Source organism: Onychomys torridus, chromosome 1 (genome assembly GCF_903995425.1).
Source record: "Onychomys torridus chromosome 1, mOncTor1.1, whole genome shotgun sequence".
Classification (NCBI taxonomy): domain Eukaryota; kingdom Metazoa; phylum Chordata; class Mammalia; order Rodentia; family Cricetidae; genus Onychomys; species Onychomys torridus.
This window is the reverse complement of record NC_050443.1, coordinates 85,054,567-85,063,374: the sequence shown is the minus strand read 5'-3', so window position 1 is coordinate 85,063,374 and position 8,808 is coordinate 85,054,567. Positions and strand designations below refer to the sequence as shown.

General features: G+C 39.0%; 1 pseudogene; it reads right to left on the bottom strand.

Moving 5' to 3' along the window:
- Positions 1-3,837: 3,837 nt before the first annotated feature.
- Positions 3,838-4,811, bottom strand: LOC118577064 (annotated as a pseudogene).
- Between the last annotated feature and the right edge of the window lie 3,997 nt (positions 4,812-8,808).

Below are 8,808 nucleotides of genomic sequence, written 5' to 3'. Positions count from 1 at the left end.
TAAATTTTTGTGTCTATACCTCTGCAACTTGGCCTACCTCAACTTCTGTAAGAGAAACTTCTTTTTCTAGAGGAAGCAACTAATATAGAGATTCATAGTTAGTGAAAGTATTGGTAAGTGTCTGTGATTGCCAGGCCTGAAGTGGGAAATCTCTGAGGCTTGGGGAACATACGCTAAAATCATGCAGAGCCAGAAGGTGGATAGGTGTGTTGTTTTCTTTCTTGTTGAATAACATATTGCCTGGAGTGACACAGAATCAGTATTCTGATGTAGATAGTAAATATAAAGAAACAGGCTGATGGATTAAGACCTTCACTTCCCTAGGATCCTGCCCAAGACATCTGCTAAATCATCTGCATCCATTTCTTTCCATGTAGATTTCTGGCAATGGTAATAACTGGGCTGTTTTGTCCCATGGTACAAATAACAGTCTCTCTCTCTCTCTCTCTCTCTCTCTCTCTCTCTCTCTCTCTCTCTCTCACACACACACACACACACACACACACACACACATTCACACACACACACACACACACACACACACACATACACACACACTTCTGCAACAACCTGCCATAAGAAAACCCTCCTCCTTCTTTGGCATCTGAATCTTTTCAGCTCCAAAAGTAATCCCAGAAGACTTGGGGTTGTCTTGAAACTTCCCTTTTGTATTTAGGGATATAGGCTCTGTTTCATATTTAGGCAATATGTGAGGCTGTATGCCTTGAGAAACAGCAACACAAGCTCACTGCTCTCTCTTAGATTCTATAGTTCCTCAGACTTCAGATCTCACTCATTCTTATCTGTACTCTACACATCTTGTACAAGAAGCCACCTTGCAAGTTTGGGCACATTTCTGTTATTGTTTCTCCCTGGCTAGACCCTAGGTGCTAAAATTCTTGGTAAGAGTTTCCTGAAAAAAATAGTAATGCTTACCTTTTGTTCCCCTGAATTTTTCTGGATTCTTAAAATCTAATATTGACCTTCAAATTACTAGTACCTCAAAGCAGGGCTATATACTGTTGTTTGAAGTTCCTCACCTGTATATATCTGTACAATATTGAAAATGTCACAGAAAAGCCAAATGAAATTAATTAAAAATTTAAACATATTCAGCAGTGGTATTGATGAAAAACTACCATTATATTTTCATGAATGAATCCCTTAGGTCACAACCTAAGATAATCAAAGTGTAATCACAGAGCAATAGGCATGCACGTGCACATGCACATGCACACACACACACACATGCACACATGCACACATACACACACACACACACACACACACACACACACACACACACACAGATTGTCATTGTTCATGACTGTCCACCATAACTAGATGGTAAACACTCTTGCTAAAGACACTACATGCTTTGGTTGTAGGACACAGATAAACCAATCTTGAATTATTCAGGAGTCTCTCTCCCTACTGATTAGCTTTATATTGTTTGAAGGTACCGTGTAGCCTTCTAATAGAGAAAAGTCATCAGTGGTCTTGCTATGTTATGGATCCTACATGCTACAATACAAATATGGCAGGTGAGATCTGACCACTGACATAATTGTGGCAAGATCATTAATGGGGTAACCAATTATCTCTTAGTTGGATATGAGACTTATTCCACAGGAGACAGTGAATTTCTTATGTTGTTAGCATGCTCAAACCCACAGCTAGGGCAATGTAGGGTCTAAGAGAATAGCTATTGGTATTATTTTGCCAAGGGTCATGTCAAATTGCCTTCTATATATTTATGGTTATATTCATGGGTTTGTGTGGTTCTCCGCTTTCATCAGAGTAGCTTCTTATTGTAGGGGGTGGTAGTTAATATAGAGACTTTCACTGTTCAAAGTCTTGAGAATAAGCAACTGTGAATGCTTTGCTAAATATGAGACATCTGCAACAAATGTTCCATTTCAAGATGAGGAACATCACAGAAGAGGGGGTGAAAAGAGTGTAAGATGGAGGTTGAAAGACTGCTGTGAAAGCCTGGTCTTTGTACAAGACATAACTTTCACACATGAACTCAGTGAAGCTGTATAAGATTAATGCAGTTAAAAATTCCATTGTAGTATAGGGAGGGGTCTCCTATCCCCAACTCCAGCTGAGGAGTCACTAGCAGTTGATGGCTTCTGAGGAATTGAGAATCACATTTCTTTGGCAGGTGGTGATTGGCTGGTTGCCCACGTCTTTGTCCATGATCCCATACCTGTGTCCATATAGGCAGCACTAATTAGACTCACTATATATTTTTTTAATTTTATTTTTATACAGATATTTGTGTTTAAATTTTACATATCAGCCATGGGTTCCCCTGTCCTCCCCTTCCTGCCCCTGTCCCCACCTCCCTCCCAACCCCTCCCCCCCATTCCCATCTCCTTCAGAGCAAAGACTCCCCTGGGGATTCAGCTCAACCTGGTAGATTCAGTCCAGGCAGGTCCAGTCCCCTCCTTCCAGGCTGAGCAAAGCGTCCCCACATCCCCGATAAGCCCCAGGTTCCAAACAGCTAGCTCATGCACTAAGGACAGGTCTGGGTCCCACTGCCTGGGTGTCGAAGCAAGCACAACTCACTATATTTTTAAGGGAAAGAAAAAGGACTTGAAATTGGGAAATTGATGTGTTGAGAAAGTTGGAGTCAAGGATTGATGTGGGGTCTGTGTGACAAAGGTACATTGTACACCTATATAAAATGTCAGATACTAAAAACAGATAGGAAAAGGAATTAATTAATTTTTACAAACAACAATACCCAGACCTTTAGTGCATACAACATTTTTAAATTAACAAAAAATAAGGTTCTTTGACATTTATTCTATTTTCCAGATTTTAAATGTTTTTGACACAGGTCTCATTATGAATCCCTGCTTAGTCTATCCTCATACTCACAGAAATCAGCTTTCATACTGAGCACTGGGATTAAAGAAAGGCACTACAATGTGTGTATCAATTTATCTTTAACTGATACAAAACCCATGAAAATTATGCATATATATCAGGTACTATATTATATTATGAGATGTGAACACAATGTTTAATGTTTAAACCATATAAACACTCCAAGAATAATGGAACTTAAGTAATTACTGAGATATTTAAATATATGCTTAGAAAAAAATGAGTTTATTCTCTTTGTTTTTATTAAACACAGAATAAAGCATATGTTTTCACTTAATTTCCACCATTGCAAGAGTAAAAAGGAAGAAGGAAGGAAGGAAAGATAGAAAGTGTGAGAGAGAGAGAGAGAGAGAGAGAGAGAGAGAGAGAGAGAGACAGAGAGGAAGGAAGGAAGGAAGGAAAGAAGGGAAGAAGGAAGGAAGCAACGACAAGCAAAGATTCCTCCCTGCTCATCAATGACATAAGTCAGAGCACCCATAAAGCTGATGTTTACAAAGAAGGATAGTGGCCATGGTCCTACATCTAGTGGATATTAGACAAGGCAGTTGCTGACAATATTGTGATTCACTGATTTTTTTTTTATTTAAATTTTTTGTAAACCTCAATCATACCCTCCTAATAATCTGTGGGCCACCACTTGAAATGTCTTTCTGTAGTTCTTGGTCTAATATGATGTAACATCTCAGAGTTCAGGTCCAGTAAGTACTTCCCTTTAGAATTTTTGTGTAAACAGCTATGTTAGATAATAGAGACACAGAAGAGAATCTCTAAACAGTGTAAATATTATCCTATTCACCTTGTGAAGAGACTATCCAAAGGGTTATTTAAAAGATTGTTGCATTGCCATAATTCTTAATCAAAAGATACATGTTTTAGCTGTACAGTTTTTTTCCAGGAGTATTACATTCATAGTAGAAATCTTCTAAGGATAAGGAGAAATTAAGTTTGGAAGTGTAATATTGGAACTATCTTGATGTTGTGATAGCAACAAATATTTCCAAGAACTCTCCTCAAAGCCACAGTCACTTCCTTATTTCTCAGGCTATAGATGAGGGGGTTGAGAGCTGGGCTGATAATTGTGTAGAAAACAGAAAGGATATTGTCTTGCTTAGGCTTATGGTAGGAATTGGGTAGAACATATACAACTATGAGAGCTCCATAGTACATGCCCACGACAGTCATGTGTGAAGAGCAGGTAACAAGGGTTTCTTCCTGCCCTCATTTGAGGGCATGTGGAGTACAGTGAACAAAATCCATGCATAAGAGAAAAAGATGCCAGTAAGAGGGAGAATTGACATGAGCACACCCACCAAATAAACCACAAGCTCATAACTAGAAGTGTCTGCACAGGCCAGCTCAAGCAAAGGAGGAATCTCGCAGAACAGGTGTCTGATCTGCCTAGATTTGCAAAAAGAATAATTCATGGTAGTGATGGTAAGTCCCAGGGCTATCTTGACTGCCAGAATCCATGATGTGGCAACCATTAGCCAGCAGACTACTGGTCTCATTAAGATTGTGTAGTTCAAGGGATGACAAATAGCTACATACCTGTCATAGGCCACAAATGCCAAAAGGAGGTCTTCTGCACCACCAACTGTCAATTCCAGGAACATCTGAAGGGCACAACCTTCAAAGGTGATAGTGTTGTCTTTGAGCAGATAATCCATTATAGCCTTGGGAGTGATGACTGATGTTAAGAGGAGGTCCATGAGAGAGAGCTGTCCAAGCAGGAAATACATGGGCACATGGAGCCAGGCATCCATGGTGATGACCAAGAGCAGAAGACTATTGCTGATCAGAGCCAATGTGTACAGGGCTGTGATTGTGGCACAGAGCAGTTCAGGTGAGCCACTGTCATCCAGAATTCCCACAAAGATGAAGCCACTTCCCAAGGTAGCATTCCAGAATTCCATTCTGCTAGGTTTCTTTGATTGCCTAGAAAAAGATGGATTGATGAAATTTTGTTAATATGGATTCCAGGTTTTAGTATAAAAAAACCCTTTTGATACCAACATAACTCCAAAAAGTTGACAGTTTTTATTCTTTATTTCCAAATTTCTGGCTTTAAATTGCACTTGATAAAAGTTCTAAAGACAGGTGTTGATATTACTGACTGGAAAGTGGTACTAAGCTCTAAACTACAACACAGAAATTTTATCAGTCATAATTGATTATCTATTGGTATTTTTAAAAACTAAAATAGTGAGACTGAAAGGGAAATAGAACCCAAAACAATGGGACTTTAATACTCTAGTTTAAATCTTTGGGGGTATATCACGAATCGCAATTGGTCTTAATAAAAGCCCAGAGTCAAATATCAGAGTGAAAGCTGAAAGATCAGAGAAGCAGAGCAGTCAGCCACTAGTTCTTACTTCTACCATATCTTCAGCCTAAAAGGGGGATGAGTTCTTTTCTCCTCTTGCCTTATATTTCCTTTTCTCTGACCAACCATATCACTTCCTATATCAACCTGGGATTAAAGTGCTGGGATTAAAGGCAAGTGTTGGGATCAAAAGTGTGTGCCACCACTGCCTGGCTTTGTTTCTCTTTTAGACTGGATCAATCTTGTGTAGCCCAGGGTGGCCTTGAACTCCTGGTTTTCTTGCTTCCTCCTCCCAAGTGCAGAGATTAAAGATATGTGTCACCACTGCTTGGCTTCTATGGCTAATAGTGCCTGGCTTTGCCCTCTGACCTTCAGGCAAGCTTTATTTGTTACAGCACAGACAAAATATCACCACATTGGGGTCTGATTTGCAGCCTACTTAAGTCACAACATACTTGGAGGCTTCACATTTCATTAAATGAGAGACAAATTCCTTACCTCTAGTGTTAAGGGCCCCAACTGCCTGAACAACTCCAGTTTCCCTTAGGCTTCTTGAAGTTAGAGGACATTCCAACACAGGTGGGATAGGCAGGTATGGTTTTCCACAGCAGTGATTAATCGCTTTGTTTTATAAGTTGGTGATATACAACAGGAAATCAGGTGTCAGAGATGTTCTCTTTCCTTTTACCTATAGATGTGTTCTAAAGATGGCAGTGAAGGACATGCAGGCAAGTTTCCAGTGTAGCTAGACAGTGGCTTTCCTGTTGTTATTATTACAGTGAATGACTAGAAACAGCATCCATTTGACAGGTTGCATGGGTTGAGCCCCTCTAGCATCGTGTCACTTTTCAGGTTGCTCCTGGATCCTGAAGCTCAGATTTCTTCATCCCTGCTGCTGTCGATGATCAAATTCAATGTTGCACAAAGAAAGTAGAAATTCTAAGAATTGACCAAAAGGCCTCTTTGCTCTCCATCTAAATATCTCTGGGCCCAGAGTTAGCCAGTGCCTCATCCAGGAGCACTTTGCTTTGTCTTCTGATCCCATGGTCTCCTCCTGTTATTTTCTCTTATACTTATCTTCAGAGGGACTTATCTCCCAGCTGTAAAGGCCTCCCCCTAGAAATGCTGACCTAGAAATAGTAAGTTAATGAATCCTCTTGGGTGTATTTCCTGGCTTGCTTTTCTGATGTCTTCTGTTGCTTAGCCAGTTTTGAACACCTAACTTCCTCTCACTCTTGAATGTGGGATCTATGTTTCTCACCTTCCATAAAGTGAGATGATTGGTTTATATTATCAAGCTTTCATAGATTCTATGCAACTGAGAGAAAAATACTGACACAATTTTTTTTTAATGTTTTTAGCTACATAGACCTCTAAGGTTTCCCTGAGAGGCCAGTTTAGAAAGTTATAGAGGACCAACAAGAAATGGAACAAAGGACAGGAACAATATTTTAGGATGATTGTAAATTTGGGTTCAATACTTGTTATAGCTTATAATTTTATTTTTTTCCTTTACTAAGAATTTTTAATTTGTTTTTACATACCAACCACAGATCCCCCTCTCCTCTCGCTCCCTGCTAGCCTTCTCCCTAGTGCATAAAGCTTATGATTTTAAATAACTAATACATACAAATAACATTTTAAAGGTTAAAGTAGCTTAATTTTATAAATAACTAAATTGACACAATTTACTAATAAGTACAGTATTACAGATATTTGCTGAGAACTGTTCCTTAGAAGAAATGAGAGAATCCCAAGCAAATGAGAAGAATTGCATAATGAGAAGAAGTCCCAGAGCTAAATGACTGACCAAACTTGAGGACTGTAATGAAGGAGAAATGTGAAGTATTTGCTGACAACAAACATTATGCATGGAGTTGTCTTGGTATTCACAAACTCTAATAATCACAGCAGGAAAAAGTTCACCAGAAAGAATATATTAGTTTTATAATGGTATCAATTACCAGATATTATATTTCTGCTATTGAACTAGTCAGTTTTCTTATGCATCCTATTGCTGTAATCAACAAATAAAATCTTGAATTTAATTTTTGAAGCTGAAAATTAAGAGATAGGAAACCTTGACCAACTTTTTTCCAGCCATATTAATAGAATTAATGACTAACGGTACGTAGATTCTGTAAGAAAGGAGGATAAAAAAAAAAAACAAACACAGATGGGGGCCAAGAACATTTCAGTAGAGAGTAGTGATAGCTGAGACAGGTTTTGTATATTTCCAGAACTATGAGCAGTTCAGCCTTGTGGTCATGACAACATAGGCACATGCACACAGGGGTATGTGAATGAGAGGGTAGAAAGGAGAAATTTAGAAATGAATAGCATGGAAAGGTACAATAAATAGGTGCTGAAGGACAATGATAGAAGACCTTATTTCATCCAATTTAATTGTCTGCCTCTTTGGAAGTTTGTAATAGCTCTCAAAAGAGGCTCAAGAAAAGGTATATTTGGAGCCCTCACAGAGGCCGTGGACATCTTTAACTGCTTGACAGAGGATCCATGGAGGTCTCTCGCTTCTTGTCTGGCACCCTCTTCTCAGTTAAGAAGGTCCCAGGCAAAGGCCTGTGGGACAGACAGGAACTAATACCACACAGACATTTTAATGGGAGAAGTGTTCAAAACTGCCAGGTCAGGTACATGCCTAGGAGGATTCATTAAGTTACCAGAAGTAGAGTTGTCAGAGGAGGCCATGTCAGCTAGAAGGATGACACTGTTAAACCTCCCTGAAGAAAAGGTAGCTATTCACTGCAGTCCCATGGATCATGAGGCTAGGCAGAGGTATATGTTCCTTGAGCTTCCCCATTTCCTGAAAGCCTTACTATGCTTATAATATATCATGAACCAGTGAAGGAGAGGAGATATATCATTTTGAATATATGAACTAAAAAATTCAGATCTCATGTTGTTTTATTTTCCTTTTTATTTTTAGGCTTCTATTTTTCCTTTTTAATTTACTAATAATTTCATGTATGTATACAATGAATGTGATCATGTCTGCCTCTACTTCCCCTCCAACTCTCCATATACTTAACTCAAGTAAAACATCCTGAACTTCATGTGCTCTCTTAATTGATTGTTTAAATGCCTACTAAATCTAGTTAGTGCTACCAATATGTATTGGTCTGGGATCATCTACAGGAACGTGGGCAACCTATCAGTGGCCACACTCCCACAGAAGAATTATTCTTTTTCCACCAGCAGCTATGAACTTCCAATAGTACTACATTTAGGTATAGAGACTTAAGAGCTCCTCTTCATCCAGATTGGGGTACTGGCAGGGTTCATCTTTGACCTATTGTGCAGGTAACCACAGTTGTTGTTGATGTTTAAATACGGCAGTAATATTATGTACAAAGTTGTTGTGAAGGAGACCCTGGTAAAACCCTAAACAATAAGGGCTATTGCCTTTATCCTTGATTATTATAATGACACAGAAATATTCCAGAGCTGAAGACACCACACATTTTGGGTGCAGTACATATAGAAATAAATCTCAAACCAACTAATAAACTTTTTCCATGTTATCTGGCTTTCATGGTGACATAGGTGCTATGCAGGCTACAGAGGGA